Source organism: Dermochelys coriacea, chromosome 12 (assembly GCF_009764565.3).
Source record: "Dermochelys coriacea isolate rDerCor1 chromosome 12, rDerCor1.pri.v4, whole genome shotgun sequence".
Lineage (NCBI taxonomy): Eukaryota > Metazoa > Chordata > Testudines > Dermochelyidae > Dermochelys > Dermochelys coriacea.
The window spans coordinates 41,338,430-41,357,942 of record NC_050079.1 but is presented as its reverse complement, the minus strand read 5'-3'; the positions used below and the strand labels follow the sequence as shown (position 1 = coordinate 41,357,942).

Genomic DNA, 19,513 nt, shown 5'->3' with positions numbered 1-19,513 from the left:
GGGCCACCTCAGGAGGGGTGCACAAAACACTGCATGCACCTGCACAGAAAGGTAAGGCAGCACCTGAGGATCTGTGCAGCCCAGGGCAGTGTGCCAACTCCCCCTCCAGCAGGGAGCAATGGTCTACACTCACTGTGAGGGCAGTGCCTGCCGGGCGGGGAGGGGGCACACTAAGCAGGCCTCAGACCATAGTCTTCTGTGAGGACCAGAAGTCAGCTGTTAGGGATCTAGCTTAGACTTAGAGTTAGTTAGTTGCTCCCACCTTCCAGAGAGAGGACAGGTGAGTGAACTTGCCCAACTAGCCCCTCATACCGATGTGTGCAAACTTTCGCCCCTCTCCTCTGCAGGTTGGGGGGCGGGGGGGAAGGGGGGGGTGCGGCATGCACTGGGCTGCTCTGGGAATCTGGGAGAGAATGGTCTATCTGCATGCCAGCTGCACAAGAAATGGAAGCAGGCCTGTCAGCCTGCTGGAAAATGTGACCAGGGCTTTGCAGAGGGAAGGGTTAAGATCAAGCTGTTCCCCTCCCTTCCTATAACCAAGCAGTGGGGAGCGGGAGCTGGGGCACGGAAAGTTTACAGCTGCAGAAATTTTGGATAAGTATCTGAACCTCTGGATGTGCTTCCCAAAGCAAACACAGGTTCTGCAGCTGTAGGGCTGCCAATGACTACACTAGCATTCCCCTTATACCATGTAGGATACTCTCTGAAACTGGATTCAGCATATGATACAGCATTTAAACAATGAAGTAGTTTAGATTTTTAAAACCACAGGAAATTCATGGTTCAGGCCAATATGGTCCCCAATTCACTCTGTTGAGGAGAACAGAGTCCAGGCAGCCGAATTATGGTTCAGAAAATCTGAGTGACCTAGGAAATGCAGCTCTTTGGTATTTAATTGCTTTGTTTATTTCAGGGATGAGTGTGTCAGAGGCTGGAAGGGGTACTGAATTCTGGGGTTCATTGGATTTTTTAAATAATTTAATTGTTTCTGTCTCAGCAGCTTCCTGGACACCGAGAAGCTGCGTGAAGGCACATTTAGTGCACACACCAATTCCCGATACACAACATTCTGGAAAGTTAAGCAAACAGCTGATGTATGCAGTATTTTTGAAGAGGGCTCCAGCTTTGGTGACACAGGGATAGCTGCCGAGACACATTCTCCAGCATGTGAGGACTTTTTAGTCACTGCTTTTTGTGCTTCTAAATTGATTTTTGTACATCACTGCTCCCGGTGCTGTTCTGGTAAGGACCGGACCCTCTGGCCACATTCTAACCACAAGTGAATTTTTGTGGCAAATAGATTTAGAATGGGACTAGCCTCATGAATGGCTCAGGGCTTGTCTATGTAGGGTGGCCAGGTGCCTGGTTTTAAACCGGAAAATAGAGTCAAAAAGAGGACCTGACAGTGTCCGGTCAGATCTATTGACCGAACACCCGAAGTCCAGTTACTGCAGGATGGGGAGGCTCTGGGTCATCACCCACATCAGCCCCTACTTAGCCAGGGCCACCTTCTACCTGCACCGGGCAGCTGCAGCTCCCAGTCCTGGCTCCGCAGGCAAGTCCCTCCTGACCCAGGCAGGGAGGGGAAAAGCAGCAAGCGAAGGGGTAGGGGGAGTTAAAGGAGGAAGAAGAGTGGATGGGGGCGGGGGGTGGAGCCCCAGGGGAAGATGGGGGGCAGGGGAGGTTTCAGCACTCTGTTGGTGTGTCTAGTCTTTAAATAAAAAGAAAAGGAGTACTTGTGGCACCTTAGAGACTAACAAATTTATTTGAGCATAAGCTTTCGTGAGCTAAAGCTCACTTCATCGGATGCATTTGGTGGAAAATACAGTGGGGAGATTTACACACACACACACACACACACACACACACACACACACACCATGAAACAATGGGTTTTATCATCACTCTCCTTACAGTGTGTATGATAAAACCCATTGTTTCATGTTCTGTGTGTGTATATATAAATTTCCCCACTGTATTTTCCACCAAATGCATCCGATGAAGTGAGCTGTAGCTCAAGAAAGCTTATGCTCTAATAAATTTGTTAGTCTCTAAGGTGCCACAAGTACTCCTTTTCTTTTTGCAAATACAGACTAACACGGCTGCTACTCTGAAACTAGTCTTTAAATATTACCAAGTTGGCAAACCTATGTCTATGTGAACACTTAGTTTGTGGCAAGCCAGGGTACAAATGTACCCCGCACTAACCTGCCACACACTAAAAGTTCCCGAGTGCGCTTTGATGTGCCCGCTTTAAAACAGGTTCAATCAAAGTGCACTAGGGAATTTTGAGTGCATTGCAGCAGGGTCCAGATGCACCGTAGGTGCTTGGCAGGCTAACACAAGTTTGCTTTACACCCCAGCTTGCCACAAACTAAGCGTTCATATACATACCCACAGTTTAAGAGGGGTAGCAGATTGTACTGGGCTACATAGACTTATGCAAGGATTGATCTGGATTTAGCCATCATACAAGGCAGACTGTTCCATAAAACACAGCGTGCTACATAGTTATTCCACAGGTACAACTGAGACGGTCCCTTCTAGTGCCTCCCCTCCAGATCAGCTAACACACAGGAAAGAGCAGGACAGACCCACCTTCCCCTCAACTTCAGCATTGCATTTCCATGACGAGGCTCAATGAAGTGGGAAGGCTCTCTCTGCCCTGGCCTTCTGTGCGCTAAGCCACCATCCTGGCTGGGCTGAGTAAGTGCTAATCATCTAGACAATGATGGTTATTTATTACAGCCACAAAGCTTTCATCAGCTGGTTCCCAGAAACCACTAATTTCCTTCTACAACACAATTAGCACTCCATCAATCCTGCATTCATGCTCTTCGATCCTTCAGGAGCAGGTCAGCAATTCCCAGCAGTTTCCAACCAACATCCAATCCAAACTCATAAATGTAGCTTCCAGAAGACACCCCAAACTGCCCTGCATGGGCGTGGACCTTGGGGCACAATTTCGGTCCCTTCCCAAGATGACTGTACCTATTTATAAAAAAGAAAAGGAGTACCCGTGGCACCTTAGAGATTAACAAATTTATTTGAGCATAAGCTTTCGTGAGCTACAGCTCACTTCATCGGATGCATTCGGTGGAAAAAACACATTTTTTCCACCAAATGCATCCGATGAAGTGAGCTGTAGCTCACGAAAGCTTATGCTCAAATAAATTTGTTAATCTCTAAGGTGCCACGGGTACTCCTTTTCTTTTTTGCGAATACAGACTAACACGGCTGCTACTCTGAAACCTGTACCTATTTATGTTGCCCTGCTCCAGTTCTCTGGCCATCCCTCCTTTCTCAGCATCAGACTTCAGGCTCAAGCCTGAACAAACCAGTTTCAGATGGGAGTCTTCTAAACCTGATCCTTGAGGATGGCCAGCTAACCCCCGCCCCCCATTCTGGTTATGAAGAGCTAAGCTTTGCGGCTTCAGGCTGGGATGTGGTCTAGTTAAACAGAGGAGCTGACCGAGAGAAGCCCCTGGCACCTGCCCAGAGCACACCAAGATGTAGAATTTGGCTGGATGATCAAAGACTCCACAAAAAACCTTCAAAATCTCAACAGCTTTATTAAGCAGGAAATCTGAATCAAATCCCGTTGGCATGGGAGCCTGTGCCACCAAGGGCTCAGATAGCTCTGCCAAATCAGCCAATGACCGTGCAGGGGACATGCTCTTTATCCTTTATCCCTGGTCAGAAAGAGGAACTTGCCAAAGCTACTAAAAGATGGAAAACAGTGTGCGGTATTGTCAGCAAAAAACAGAACGCCCAGAGTTACCACACTGATTAGGGAATTGCTCCACATTGCTGACAGTTGCCTATCCAGTCCAGCTCTTCTCTGCAATGCATTCTGCACCATGTTACAGTGGTGGAAGGTTCTTTCCCTTGCACATGCTCCCTCTAGAAGAACATTGCGTGACTGCCCTAGAGTAATCTCATTACTGATTACAAAACAAGGAGAAAGGGTCTATGATTCCCAGGGTGAGCTGGCTCCAATGGTGCCAACAATGAACGGTGCAGAGAAGAATGATGTTATAACATGCTGCCCTGCAAAGACTCAGATGTGTGGACTGGGACTTCATTTCTGGGCAATCTGAAGCTTCAGAACAGCCTGAGGCAGAATCTCCACAGCAGGCATAGCCTCCTTGCTCCTTCCGCTCCCCGTCAGGCAACTTCACTCAAAGAGCAAGAGGCTAATGGCTGGTTGATTGACATCCGCTGTTTTAGCCCTACTGGAGTGAAACAACAGAGACCCACCATGAGTTGTTCAAAGAGAGAAGGGGAGCAACCAGTCCCTCCTGGTTCAGACTATTACCACTACTAAGGGCAGTGAAGAATTTTCAGACCTGGAGAAAGTCCTCCGCATTCAAAACAAGGGCTCTTCATATGAAATTCAAATGCACAATATCTCCACCTATGAGTCGTGTCCTTAGAAGGGTGGAGGGACCGAACAGCTCATCTCCAGTTACCAGCAGCACAAGGAACGGAACTAAAGCAGGAAAGAGAATATAAACCAACACAATGGATGTGTCCAAGGGGTCAGCTGCCATCCCATCCTGGATCTCATCTGTAGCCATGACTGCGGAAGGACGACGCTATCCAAGTTTCCAAAGCTTTTGACACTTCACCACTAGCCTAGGATCCGCTGTTCACAGCTACCAGGATTCTGTCATCTTGGGGGATTTTCTAGACAAGTTGGCACAGCTCCAAAGGCTTCTCCGGTGTCAGCAGTAGTAAGGAGAAGGGGGAGCCATTTGTACAATTCCCCCTAACCAGAACACCTCCCCCCAGAAGACATGACTAAGGAGTACAGCTGAGAAGGAGCATTTTCACAGTAGGCTAACAGACTCACCACTAGCCTTGCCTACACTAAGGACATTTTGGAAAGATTCCTCAATATTGCTAACGTCAGCCCAGAAGAACCAGTGCTCGCAAATTGGTTAGTCTTGCTCCCCGCAGGCATGGATGACAGAGTGTTGAAAACTGTACTAGCAGCAGGTAGGTTGTCTACATTAGGGCTTCCAATGTCGGTAACTCCAGGGAAGGGGGAAGCAGTGCAAGGGAAAAAAAATTCACAAGTTTCCTCTAGTACAGATAAGGCCAGTCTCCTGCCAAATATGTAGGGGGAAAAGCCCTATGAACGAGGGTGGATTAAAACAGATTTTTTTTTAAATGATGTATTTAAATTGGATTTCTCTTTGTAAAATAAACCTGTTTAAAATTAAATATTAAATCTGAAAATATGACAACCTAAATTAAGGCCTCAATTTACTATAATCTTTTAAAATAATTTAAATTAAAAAAAAAAATCAATCAAGCAGTACATTTGCTATTGAAGTTTTAAAGGAAGTCAAGCCACTGAACAAGGGGAAGTCACTGGCTAAGCACCTCGGACCAGAGCTTGAAAACGCTATGCCAACTTTCTGACAGCAGAGTCACTTCTCTAGGAGGTGGCGCGGGCAGGACAGCTTTTTTCCCCTCTTCCAATCTTTTGAGTACAAATGAGGATCAAGATGATGAGATCTAGTTTAAAATTTTAAAGGACATGGTGACCAGAAACAAATCAGCCCAATTCATTATCTACAGTTAATACTTCCTTCTCTGTTAGTTTTAAATGCAAAACCTGTTTTGATAAGAATACATATGACACACCAACACAAGACAAAGTTGTAGTCAACACCAGTGGAACCCTTGACTTTACAGCCTCATGCTGTTCCACTCACCAAAGCAGGAAGCTTGGGTTTTTACAGTCTTGTGTGATGTCTGACGGGTTCGGTTATAGAGACCCCCTTGGGACTGTCACCTGATGTGCTGAGACTATCTCTGAGCCAGTTTTCTCTGCCAGCTTGGGCCTCCAGAACCCTGCCTTGTTGAGCCAGACACGCAAGTCTGCTGCAACACAGCCCCAGGGTCTGACCCATGCCCACAAAGCTGCAGACTTAACTGAAAATGGCTTAGCAAGTGCTCCCGTCTCTAGCACTCGGACACCCAGCTCCCAATGGGATCCAAACCCTAAATGAATCCATTTTACTCTGTATAAAGCTTACACAGGGTAAACTCAAACTGTCCACCCTCTATAACATTGATAGAGAGATATGCACAGCTGTTTGCTCCCCCAGGTATTACTTACTCTGGGTTAATTAATCAGCAAAAGTGATTTTATTAAGTATAAAAAGTGGGATTTAAGTGGGTGTAAGTAATAATAAACAGAACAAAGTAAGTTACCAAGCAAAAAAACAAAACAAAATACACAAGTCTAAGCCTAATACAGTAGGAAACTGAATACAGGTAAATCTCATCCTCAGAGATGTTTCAATAAGCTTCTTTCACAGACTAGACTCCTTCCTAGTCTGAGTCCAATCCTTTTCAGACCAACGTTGTGGTTTATGGCCTGGGTCCAGCACTCTCTCACCCCCCCCTTCCCCCGTAGTTACAGTTTTGTCCCAGTTTCTTTCAGGCATCTCTTTGGGGTGGAGAGTCTCTCTCTTGAGCCAGCTGAAGACAAAATGGAGAGGCTTCCAGGGCCTTTTATAGTCTCTCTCTTGTGGGCAGAAACCCCTTTGTTCTTCTGTGCAAAGTCACAGCAACAAGATGGAGTTTGTATCCACCTGGGCAAATCACATGTCCATGAATGATTCAGCTTTTTGCAGGCTGACATCATTGTTTACATGTTAGTTTGAACATTCCCAGAAAAGCTCAGATGTGGATTGTTGTCTCCCAAAGTCCATTGTCAGTTGAGTGTTTCTTGATTGGGCACTTATTCAGAATAGTCCTTTCTCAAGAAGCTGACCAAATGCTTCACTGATGCTACTTAGAATCAAACACGTTGAGATACAAGTACATAGCCAATATTCATAACTTCAAATACAAAAATGATACATACACACAAACAGCATAATCATAACCAGCAAACTACAACCCTTCCATAGACACCTTACTTGACCTCCTTTGTACAAGATTTGGTGCAACTATAGGATCTTGGTTGCAACAACGATCTATACGGTCACAGTTCGTGTCAATAACATCACAACGTCCTCCAAAGATTCTGTCCAAATCCTCCAGCAGAGACAGTGAAGGGATGACCCAAAACTTAGAGTAGAAGTAGTCGGAGATCTTTCTGAAGCTGGGAGAAGCAGTTTGGTGGGTTTTTTGCCACTTAGACCTCTGCAAGGCCTTTCAGGGATAACCCACTAAGTGCCAACCATTTAACATTAAATATGTTAACTACAACAGAGGTGAAGGCTGTCTCATGTAGCAGACGTATAGCATGCATCCACCTAAGTAGGCACTGATCTGGCCTCCGCAGGATGGACACACCTAGTCCTGAATTAAGTTAGAAAAATGTTGTGATGCATTTAAGTGCCCAAAATTAGGCACCCTACTAAAATGGTCTGATTTTCCATGCATGGCCCGCGCCCACTGAAATGGGAGCTATAGGTGCTCAGTACCTCAGACAAGTGACGCACTGTCAACAGGGTGCCTACTGTGGCTTTGGGCACCCAGTGTAAGAGTTCTGGCCAGAGCTACTTAGGGCAGGGTTGTTTTGTGTTAGCCTCCTCTCCGGTACTGAGCCAAACACGTTTTTTTTCTTTCTACAGCCCCGTCAGTTGTAACATACTTTTGTGGTCAGATGAGCCACACTGAGAACACCAGCATTCACATGGCAGCTCCTCTGAAGCTGCCATTAGCAGCGGTGACAAGAGGAGACTCCTGAAGTGGTTCCTGTTTAACAGCTGCATTGTGAAAGACTTCATTGAGGACCTAATCCTGTGCTCACTGAAGTCAGCAGCAAAACTCCTATTGACACTTCAGTAGATGCAGGATCAGGTCCTAACACGTCAAGTTCACCTATGTAGCTCTGCACATGCTCTCCCCAGCCCTTCAGAGAGGCTCTCCCTCCATGAACCATTGACCTCACAGGCTCTGGAAAGGCACAGATGTTTTTGAAGTCAAGAACACTCCTGATGCAAGTAGGCTCGGGAGAATACAATTGTTTTTTCAATAACTGATTGATAACATCAATGTTTATAATTTAAGCTTTTTTATTTTTATCTATTTTAAATTTTCACAGCAGTAGGAAATTAATGACAGTACATGTTGAGATTCAAAAAATGAAAGCCTCAACTTAAAATACATCATCCTCACATGCCAAAATACTCAACATAAATATCCTTAAATCAAATGTTAAAGTTTTCAAGCAGCATTTTTCTTACTTTGCCTATGTGGAAATTTCAGTAATTGATGGGAATATTCTTTTTGCTGATTTGTGTATGTATGATGAAATTGACCTTCACTGTTAAAAATCGAATACTCCCATGGCCCACCTAAAAGGTGAGGAAATAGTGAAAACATCTCAGCATTCACATTTTAAATGTCCTAGCTCTAGAGCAGCTAGGGATAAGGCATGTTCGCAGGTAGAGAATTGGAGGAACCCAGATCCTGAAAACAGACGGTTGACAGTGAATCCTAGTTATACATCTTTGAAGAAGGGGAACAAAGCTGAAGGCAATAACTAATGAACTACAAGTCAGCAGAGAACAAAAAAGCAAACTAGCTATAGCCCACTATGAACTAAAACTGTCTACGGCTTGGGGAAAATATCTGAAAAGCCCTCAAAGTCTTTCTTAGTCCTCTCCACATCAAATATTTGCAACCCAATTCATGAAAGCACCATTAAAACCCAAACAATATGCCATCCTGCTCCAACACACACACACACACACACACACACACACAATGGACAACGTGCACTGCAAACATAAAACAGGACACTCAGGCATTCAGAGCTTCTAAGGCAGAACAATTTGCTTTATTTAGAAGTTGAGGGTTTCAGTAATGAGAGTGGCTTTCCCACAGTCTCGACCACAAGGGGGCATTTGCCCACTACATTTTTGGGGATGCCTCCCCTTTAAATCTCTCCTGAATACAAACAGGAGATAAATTAGTATTACAGCAAAACCTGCAGTCCTTGCTCAGCCCCATTCAACACAGAGAATTCGGTGAACTATCTTGTTTCTGATAGTTATTTTCCCCAAACAGAAAAATGAATGTCAAAACCCTTAACAGTGGACCCTCAAAGTAACCTAAGCCACAAATGCACCCAACACGTATATCGCCTGCTACGCATGTTCCTGTGGAGTCCCAATAGCTGCACAAGAGCTGCTGACAAAGGCTCGCCAGCTTACATTAGTGGCACCAGCACCCACACTTCTTGAGCTTCTGTACCATGAGAAGTGAAATTTGTGTGGCTATTTGCATCTGACTTTTGTCTGGGACTGTTCCAATCTCGGTTCTGATGGCAAGGTATGGGCAGACTTCTGCTGAAGGCAGCATCCCTCTGCACCACCACTCACTGGATTCCCGGGCTCTAACACATCACCCCAAGGCAGCATAAGACAAAGCCAGGCTCTCATGGTGCTTGATCAGAATTTAGCATTCGGTCATGGCCCCGCAAGCTGCCTTCCAAAAGGCAACATTTTCAACTGACCAGGAAGAAGAAAGTCAGTCACCAGAGAATTAACGTTGCATTGTAGCATCTCCTTACACAGCCAATGAAGTACCAGGGGCTGCAATGGGGAAAAAGCAACACTAATGCAGCCAGCTCCACCTCTGGATTAGGACTCTGTCTGTGACAGGTGCATAGACATGGTTAGCCATGCCCACCTCCTCAGGACCCATGTTTTGTATCCAGGGGCTGTTGAGCTGTAAGAGCAGTGGGTGTTGAGTGTTAGTATGGCAAGGAGCAAAGGAGCCAAGGCCATGCAGAAAAGTTTCATCTGGTTATATCAGCTTCAAGCCAATAACCCCTGCCCTCTTCCTTCGGCTCTGTGCTCCCATCAGATTGGTTCAGCTGAGCGGCATGGCTGGACCAAGATCCATGCTGTGATGAGAAGCTTGCCCTTGCTGAGGGCAGCAAACTAGAATTAATATTAACCCCCTACAAGCAGTCAGAGCGCTTATCCCAGGATTATACAGCTCCATGCACCTTAATCTTCCCCTCTCTGCTGGAGATGGGTGAACCCTGCGAGGTGGAGCACTAATCCAGCACTCTGCAAAAGAGCCTGGTACACAGCTAGCCATCAGATGTGGATGTTGGTGTCTTTGTTCTAAGTTGCTTTCCAATACAGTCAGGAAGTTAATACCACCAAAGCATAACCCACATGATGGAACGCAGGTGGGTCATTGAAACCCCACCCTGACTTTCAAGGAAGGGCTAAAGGCTTGACTTTTTGGAAAGGAAAATCTGTGAGCTGCTGAGCCTTCAATGATTTTTGAGTGAGTGAAACAAACCTGATCAGATAATCCTAAAGGCTGCTATGAACATGGCAGCAAAGTGTGTGCACAGCCAGAACCTCATCACGTCTGACTGTGCCAAATACAGCTCCAGATGGGGGAGCCTCATTCAGGATTGGCCAGGTGCAGGAAGGCGAAGCTGGAACTGTGTGGTCTAGATTTGTATTTGGTAGCTGAAAACCAATGTCAGTGAAGGGCTGGCCTCAGCAACAGGCACAACATCCCCTCTGCATGTGGAAACCTGGTCCATTACTGCAGCTCTCCTCCCAGCTAAAGGTAAGCCAAAGGGGACCAATAAAAGGCAGTATGGCACGACCAGTTCTTGGAGGGAAGGAGAAGAGTCAGAGCTTGTCACCATAACTTTCAAGAGTTGCATAATGTATTTTAAGAGGGGCCGGAGAGGATGCAAGATGCCCAGCAAGGACTCGCAGCTTGGAAGGTCCATCCGTCTCAGGACAGGCCGGAATTCCTTGTTTGTGCTCGGCCCATGTCTGCTAACGCTGCTGCTGTCAGGATAACATCTGGGCCTCAACTGTAAACCACCCTCAGTGACAGATTCCAACCCTGCAGATTAATTTGGTGTTTGAGGAAGAATGAGTTACAGCATTTCACAGTTTAAATTCACAGAAAAGGAAAAAGCCAACACAGCCCTTCGATAGACAGGGACTGCTGCCCTGTAACAGCTGGAGCTTGCAATCCAACAGGGACAAAACTGGGAGCTCGGTTATCATTCAAGTGTGCAAGCTATTCAAGTCAGGGAATTGGCTACGACCTAGCACCCTGCTTTCCTGAGGTGAATATGTATTTCACTGGGACATGAAAACAGCCCCAAATCAGTGGCTCCTTCTGCCCTTACAAATCCATGAATCTATGAATTGCATGGATGGAAATACCGAGAGAAAGGAGCTACCAAAAGTGAACACAGAACTTCTAACTGTGAGAGGAAAAATATACAAATAAACATGAAAGCTGCCTACACAGCGAACAAGTGTGCTTCAGAGTAAGAGACCAAGGTTGGCCTCTGCACTATAAACACAGCCACAATGAAACAACTGTAGCAAAGTCGAAGGCAAGAAGTGTGTCTGCACAACAAGGGCCATGCTGTAACAGTGTTAAACACCTAGGTTTTACCTCTGCTAGGTAACCAAACTACGACACAGTAAGAACAGGCTTTTCCCTAGCCACGTAGCCAAGAATACACCGTGGAGTAATGTGGTTTGGCCTCAGCAGCTTTTCCACATGGTTATTTTTGCAGCGTACATGAAGGAAGATTTGCCAAGGCTAGTTGGATTTTTAACTCCTTTTAAAAAAGCAGAATCAAGCACTGTGATATACTCTGTGTTGGAGGGAACTCTCAGGTTTTCAGGGAGAACTTTGCACAATGCCACTTTTCTAACTTGGAGGACAATACCAGGTGCTCCATTGATAGACTTTGGAAAGGGAATTAGCCAAAGGGATAAGGAGAAAAGCAGATCAGCGACCAAGATCCCCCCAGTGACTAAATACCACCCCCCATACGAGCTACTCTGAACCAACCATAACTTGACATGGTGCAAGAGTTGGTAAACAGCTACCCAACAAACCCATCAAAATCTCTGCTGCATGCCTCAAGCCGTAAAGCCCCGACAGTCAGGAACTAGCCCCAGCTATTGCTCTGAACTGTTCCCAGGGTGGAAATACATGGGACTATTCAAACACTGAAGGTCAGCCTACAGGAACAACAGGGACTGGCTGCATTGTAGGTGCCAAAGGCAACTGTAAACAGGAATGTGTTAACCAGAACCCAGACAGAGGAGCCAAGAATGCAGGAGACATTTTGAGATGGATGCACTTGTGTGGGGGAAGATCAGTCTTCTGCAGACAAGCTGTGCTTCTCCCCCCTAATATGCTGGCTGGACATCTGAACAAAAGATTCTGGACTTCATTTCAGTGTTATGAACAGATGCCATATGCTCTCTCTAATTACAAGAGAGATCATTTTGTCACATATGTGCCCCTTCCCTCCTCCTACTTCTGAGGCCAGTCAAACATTAACTCACTGCTCCCAGGGGAATATCAGGCCTGATGCCTGCATCTGCTCATAAGAAATTAGCACTTGATCTGGTTCAGCAAGGGTCAGCCCAGTAGTCTGATACCAGCAGAGGAAACATCACCAGGGAGGAAGGGTGGGGTGAGCTGGTGATGGTCACAGAAAGACAAGTGCTCTGCATTTCCAGCAGCATTCAATGCAGGTTTGAGTCCAGCACCAACCTGGAAGTGCTGGAGAGCAGCAGACCCCCGGAGCAGGTCGAGAAGGAAGCTGATAGAGCTTACTGACGTACTAATATAAAGCTGCAAAAGCCAGAAGCTGGTCTGCAGTTGTTGCTCACAACAGTTTGGCTGTCTCACTATTGCAGCACGGCAGGTGGCTGCACTTTCAGGCTTGTGGTTCTGAAGCAGCCTTGGCCATGCACTCCTTAGTGCAATGCTTGGAAGACACCAAAGCCACTCACCTGCTGAACTCCAGTACACAGGCATTCAGCAATGACTCTGCTGTCAGCTGGGAGCAATAACGACTGGTAGCCCAATGAATCACTCCTCCCTCCTACGCACACTTAAAAGCACCTGTACTTCCAGAAACGCCTTCTTTTAACACCTTCTTTGCTTTCAAGTGAACAAGGTAAAAGCAAGGCAACCCCTGCTTCAGAGGATTTCATGCCCTTCTCTCATTTAATCCTCTTCTCCAGCCCCATTATCTTCTCTAATTCCAATCTATTGTGAGTGCTACCGTGTGCCAATTAGTCTGACCCTAGCAAGCTCCAGCTGCCATTTTAAAGGTGCATTGTGGTGAGCATTGCAAGTCAGCTCTGAGCCAGAAATGCAGCCGTATCTGCAAAATGGTTTCAGATAGTTTGGGAAAGGGAAGCAACTCCCAGCACTTTACTTCTATGGAATCACAAAGTACCAGGGTGCCTGCTGCTGCAGCCTAGCACCGCGGGGCCCAATCCCCGACTGCAACCTCTGGGTGCTACCGCAATACAAGGAACACACATACCGATCATCTAGTTCTCCTTAAGCACCTTGTTCCTGAGCTAATGCATCTACACACACAGCCCTGCCAGGCCTGGCCAGGAAAGTAGAGCACTTACTCAAAAGGAATGAGCTAGTGCAGTGACAAAGCCTCACACTCGCTAGTGACATTATACTGAAGAGTCAGTACAAATACAGCCCTCAGAACTTCCCCAGACCCCATGCTTTTTAAAGCTTGTGGGAGGAGATGGGAGGAGAGTGGGAAGGTGCTATGGTATGGACATTGCAACAGGACATTGACTTCTCCAAAGTTAAGTCATCCACAGGTGCAGTCTGAACTTCTCAGGAACTTCTGAACTCCTTTAGAAGAGTCTGATCCACAGACCCCACCTTACAACAAGGACCCTGATCCTGTAAACCATTAACTATTTGAGTAAGGGGCTCTCAAGCTCCGGCCCCTTGCTGTGAAAGGGACAAAGGAAAGACTGGAGGCTGGAGTCACTGCAAAGAAAGACATATGGTCTGGAGACATTCTAACTGTGAATTTCTGTACTGGCAAGTGTTTGGGCATCTTTAAATTGCACCTTAACTCTGAACATCTTGGGTTTCTGCTGCTTGTCTGGTGTATGGCTACAGCTCTGTCGGTTCACCACTTGTAAGTTACCAAGGTGTTCTACCAACCTCAAACCCAGCTTAAAGTTCATTGCCTGGAATTTAAGATAAAGTTCAACAAATGAGGAAGTGGTCATGTGTGTTTTGAAACCCAGGTTAGCTCTATGCCCTGATGCAATGGAAGCTGCCTTAGGGCTGAGACTTTCTCCACCAAGTGTACTAGGATCTTAACCCCTCCCCACTCTTGTTCCCTCCCTCTCACACAGCCCTTGATGAGGACTCCTAACTCCACCTGTCACTGCCAGGGTTGATTCATCCCCAGCTATTCAAATGGCCCTTGGTTACGAGCATAACAGATATTCTGCCCATGCCAGATGTTAGGGAGGGGGGTTGTAAAAGCTGCTGTTCAGCCAGATCTACCTTGGTTAGTTACTTCATTCCAATTACTGAGTCCTGAATTAAATGTTTAAAATAGGCTCTCCTCGCCCCTTAAGCTGAAATGCTACCATCACCCCAAGAGTCAGTTGTCTCCCAATGGCTGCTTGGGGAGCAGATTTTCACAAGTCTCATTCATACTGGTAGGCAGTGACATTATAAAACCAGGCCATACTACAGCTTAACGGTGACGCTGCAGGTCGTCCCTAGAACACAGAACGTTACAAATATTCAGACACTAAGTTTATTGTTAACCGGCTTTAGTAAGAAGAATTAGGCCTTTTGCAGACTCACTTGCCAAATCTCAGCAATAACTGCAGTGTTTCAGCATTGGCTATGGGCCAAACTTGTATCTGCTGGCAAACTACATGAGTGGGCATGCCCTCCAGCAGCTAATTAACAAGGTGGCACACAAGCACAAAGACAGCAACAGTTAGCACTAAAGGAAACCAGAAAGATTTTGGTAAGGTGATTAGAACACCTTTAAATACACTGATGAAGATACTGAGCCTCAGTAGCTAAAAGAAGTGTGTGTGTGTGTCTCTCTCTCTCTCTCTCTCTCTCATCAGGGCAGTTTCTTTTAAGCAGTTAGCTGACCAAGCTATCTAAAGCAGTATCAACTGCAGAACCCTGTGGGGAAGACTGTGCAGCATGTTACTCTCTGGGCAACAAGGCTAGGGAGCCTCAGCATGTGGCTTTGATAGACAGGAAACATACCTAGGAGATAAAGTGTAGAGAACTCTCAGTGCCACTTTTCAGTACTGCCATAGCCCGCAAGGAGGAGCCTCTGAACTTCACAGCTGGTACTTTAAGATTCCTTAGAACACTTGCCATGCTTAGTTGATTACATACCCTCAGTGGTCAAAGCTGCAGAAGCCAGTACACTAGCAAAATCCTCCCATTTTTCTATCTGCAGTACACCAACAAGGCCTAACCTTCCTGGGGACCAGAGTGACACTACATGGCTCTTCCTGCTGCAGAGCCTCAGGACACTAGCATCCCAAGTTCCTGAACCATGCCCTCTATTCATGGCTAAGGGCAGCCAAAAAGGGTCAGAGACACAACATTAGATAATAGCTGAAACAACAAAGAGGAACTCGGGCCTTGATTCACATTTTGCTTTCAATCCAGAGCACTACAAGTGCGCCCGTCTTCCACCCCGTCCCATGCCTGGAGAACCATCAGGGACCAGGCCTCAGAGTGAGAACAGCATCCATTTCACCTCCATCAGTAGCCAGCGTTGTTCAGTGCTACATTAACCACAGGAGCAATGGTCACAGAGGAGACCCCACCCCTCTGCTGTTAATACTCCATTACAAGGAAGACAGGCCTACCCACAATCTGCTAGGAAGGGGAGGAGAGAGTCTTGGGCTACATCTTCACTGCAGAAAAATGCAGTGCTCTTGACTTGAGTTAAAACAGCAGTGAAGACATGGCAACATTGCAGCTTGATTTAAGCTTACAGGGCAGCCCCCGTGGTTGAATTCGAGCTGCTAACCTGAGATAGAGAAAAAAATCTCTCTAATATTCTGGGTCCAACACGGCTACAACTACACTGCATACAACCCAAGTTAGAGGCAGAACTTGCTGTGCCAAGTCAAGATCAAGAACACACCATTTATTTATTTATTTATTTGCAGTGAAGGACATGCTCTTAGGGCTTCTCTTCAGGACAGTGTTAGCTCAAGTTAGCCCAGCTCACACCACAACACAACCCTGCAGCTCCACAGGATGAGAGCAGCTGGGTTAGCAGCATAGTGTTTGGATGAGCAGCAGAGTAGCCGAGTCCTGTCCCTGCATTACTGGCTGAGCATCAGCAGCGCCCTGTTGATTGCACAACTAGCTGGAGTTTAAAGCTCCACTAGAGCTTTGTGGGTGTGCACAGGAACCTGGTTAAGAGCACTTGTATTATACCATGAGCTAACGCCTCATGGAAGACAAACCCTTACTCCCCTAGGACCCTTCATGGCCGGAAGTGACTAGAGACATGGGGTTGCCAACATGTCTTAAAAAAGCTGCAGCTCATACCCCACTATCCCCTCCACAGAGAGCCCTCATCCCTGGGGGCTACCAGCAAAGCAGCGAGACCTGGAGAGGGAAAACTGTGGAAGATGCAGAATTTTATCTAGATTGCAGTGGTTAAGACAGCAGTGAAGACATGGAACACTGCAGCTTGATTTAAGCTTACAGGGCAGCCCCCGTGGTTGAATTCGAGCTGCTAACCTGAGATAGAGAAAAAAAATCTCTCTAATATTCTGGGTCCAACACTGCTATAACTACACTGCATACAACCCGAGTTAGAGGCAGAACTTGCTGTGCCAAGTCAAGATCAAGAACACACCATTTATTTTTTTGCAGAATTTTATCTAGATTGCAGCTCTCCATCCTCTTTGTGAGCCACACAGCCTGAATTTTAACCTGCCCCATTCCCTGGAAGTTCTGCTCTGAAGTCTCAGGAGCCTGCTTTAGAATTAACAAGAGGAAGAGCTTCCCATCCCCCAGCTCAGAAAACCTTCTGATCAAATAGTGCACTAAAACACATTCACATACAGCCTTGCTTCAGAGGCAGTCCTGGGAGGGAAACACTCAGCATGGGGTCCACCACCCAGAAACACAGTCTCTCTAACTGCTCCCGTAGCTAATGGACTACATGAGCCTAGTGCCCTGCAAGCATTGCACTGGCTACCACTCCCAAGCGTGAGAAGCAGCGGAACACCAATACAATTGCTGTGAACCTCTAATTACTGCCTTCTTGTCCCTGGATGCAGCTACTAGCTCTGACTTTTCCAAAGCAGTTGGACGGCATTTTCTTCTCTTGGTATGATGGCACTTCTGTGCCGATCTGTAATATGCCAATCTGAGGTGCTCGGTCCATCCAAATTAGAGTCCCCACATAATACTACTGCACAGATTCTATCAGGTCTCTAATCATCATATTACAGGGGCCTTTCTATAGAAGGCCACTCTGGCAGGGCTCAGCACAGAGGAGCATGAGCAGCCTACTGACTGGACCAGTTGCCCAGTCCTCATGCTAACTGCCCTTTGCCCACATCTCATGAGACCTCCACATAAGAGATACTGGAATGTAAAAACAGACACACTGGGTTAGACCAATGGTCCAGCTAGCCCAATATCTTGTCTGACAATGGCCAATTCCAGATGCTTCAGAGGAAATGAACAGAACAGGGCAATTTCAAATTATCCATCCTATCTATCATCCAGTCCCAGCTTCTGGCAGTTAGAGGTTTGGGGACACCCGGAGGATGGAGTTGCCTCCCTGATCATCTTGGCTATTCTCCAGGAACTTATCTAATTCCTTTTTGGCCTTCATGACATCTCCTGGCAATGAGTTCCACAGCTTGACCGTATGTTGTGTGAAGTACTTCCTTACGTTTGTTTTAAACCTGCTGCCTATTAATTTCATTGGGTGACCCCTGGTTCTTGTGTTACGAGAATATACAAACCCCAGAAAGACTCTCACTTGAGCCATGTACCAATGGGTCACTAGATAACGTACAGCTGATGAACTAGCAGATTTACAATCCCCACTAGAAAGCAAGAAGCATCTTGTAATGCATTCCAGATTGTACAGTGAGGGAGGCTGACTTTTGAGCTCTGGCATCTCAGAGCTGTCTCTCTTATGACTGAGGTGAAATGTACAGGACTAACTTCTAAAAATGTACAGTCACTTGTTCTTCTGTACAAGAGGAACAAAAGGAACCTTATCATATGAGACAAGGAGTGAAAGGGGAACAGACAGAGGAGGAGAAATATTAAGTCTGGCACATAAGACCTGAATAGAAACTTTCTCTGCTTCTCATCCAATAATTAGAGACCAGCCTCCAATCCCATCAGCTAAAAGTAATGCCATGGAGAGTGTTTAAGTGACAAGTGCATTTTTTGTTAAAAGCAATAACTGTGATTGGAGCTAGTGAAATGACATGAAGTCTTCCCAGCCACTGCAGAGCAATGCTGACTTCTCTCCAGAGGTCCCAAAGGCTCAAATTATCAGGTTACAGCTGAGCTGGGGTAAATCAGCATTCTTTGGCAGCTCTATTCTTCTAGTCTGCTGGAGTTCACAACAATTGTGCACTAGCTGGAACCCCTCATATTATAACTCTAGCAACCCGGCAGCAGCACTACTGAGTCCCTTTGAAATTCAGAAGGGGGTTCAAGGATATGGGTAATGGGTTGCATAGCCTTTTTACTCTAGGTCACCAATTCTAATGCAGTCCAGGCGGAACATGGCCTCATTAGACCCCATATAATGTCTCTTTGGTGCTGTATGTGAAAACGTGTGTTCTCAAGCCAGTTCGACAGCCCACAAATCAACATAAAGGTGTCATTTATGGCAGCCATAGCAAAACAAACAAAAATGCCAAGATGGGAATGTGCTGAACTGCACTCTGTTACTCAAGGAGGCACCTACACTGACAGTGCCCAGAATGCACCCAACTACAGCCTATGGGCAGTTCTTACACATCTCTGGTACCCTGATGGGAATCAGTGCATTATGCTCAGCCTGATACTGTAATATATATTACACCATGACTTTTTAATGGAATCCCCTTGAACATAGCAATTTTATCTTGGCAGTCCCAAAGCACTGACCATCCACCTAGCATTACTCGTTCAAGCTCTTGGAAGGCTGGGTTATTTTATATTTCTTGTCCGAGCATGTCAAATAATGGTAGTGCTAGAGTCATATTTGCTTTGCATGGCAGAACATTATGCAGTCTCTTGTCATGTTGGTTCAGAGTAGCAGCCGTGTTAGTCTGTATTTGCAAAAAGAAAAGGAGTACTTGTGGCACCTTAGAGACTAACATTTATTTGAGCATAAGCTTTCGTGAGCTACAGCTCACTTCATCTTGTCATGTTGATCACTTTTACACCAATTACTTCCACAAGGACTGAACTCTTAAAGCTCTGGGGCATGATGCTCTGGTACAGAGACAAACCCAAAGGGAAGTCCTTGTCCCTTATACATGTACCACCAGTCACTGGCTGTGACAGAAAAGCCCAGGAAGTGCTGGAAATCTCCCGGCAAAGTTTCATGAGATTTCTAGCCCAGTTTGCAAACCAGAGGTTCAATGCAGTCAAGACTTCCACTGCTGACTCAGGACTCTACCACATGTCAGCAACTTCCAGGCTTTATATTTTA

General features: G+C 46.2%; 1 protein-coding gene across 1 annotated transcript in view; it reads right to left on the bottom strand.

Annotated features, from left to right (window-relative positions):
- Nucleotides 1-19,513, bottom strand: part of SNTB2 (syntrophin beta 2) — a 46,626-nt gene that overhangs the window by 23,812 nt on the left and 3,301 nt on the right. The window lies entirely within an intron of this gene.